This window comes from Sinocyclocheilus anshuiensis, unplaced genomic scaffold (genome assembly GCF_001515605.1).
Source record: "Sinocyclocheilus anshuiensis isolate Anshui unplaced genomic scaffold, SAMN03320099.WGS_v1.1 scaffold433, whole genome shotgun sequence".
NCBI lineage: Eukaryota > Metazoa > Chordata > Actinopteri > Cypriniformes > Cyprinidae > Sinocyclocheilus > Sinocyclocheilus anshuiensis.
The window spans coordinates 227,142-227,434 of NW_015536476.1; the positions used below are offsets into that span (position 1 = coordinate 227,142).

A 293-nucleotide genomic window follows, 5' to 3' on the forward strand; every position below is an offset into this window, starting at 1 on the left:
CTCAGGACAGTTCAGACATTGCAGTGCATCAGAGGTAAAAAACGAAATAAATACTGTTCAGTTTCTTGCACAGACCGATCGTTTCGTGTCTTTACACATCAATGTATCGTCACGAGCCGCAGGGTTTAATTTGTGTATGTTTTTTTTGACTCTCAAAGCCGCGATTCCCATTCACCTCCACTATAAGATAGACAGACTGCAACAGTTTGAGTTAAAGATCTTCGTTTGTGTTCTACTGAAGAAACAAAGTCACCTACATCTTGGATGCCCTGGGGGTAAGCAGATAAACATCA

At 41.3% G+C, this 293-nt stretch overlaps 1 protein-coding gene across 1 annotated transcript in view; it reads right to left on the reverse strand.

The window, feature by feature from the left end:
- The window catches only part of LOC107659710 (paxillin-like), a 47,499-nt gene that overhangs the window by 3,032 nt on the left and 44,174 nt on the right, over positions 1-293 (reverse strand). The gene's annotated exons all lie outside the window — the stretch shown is intronic.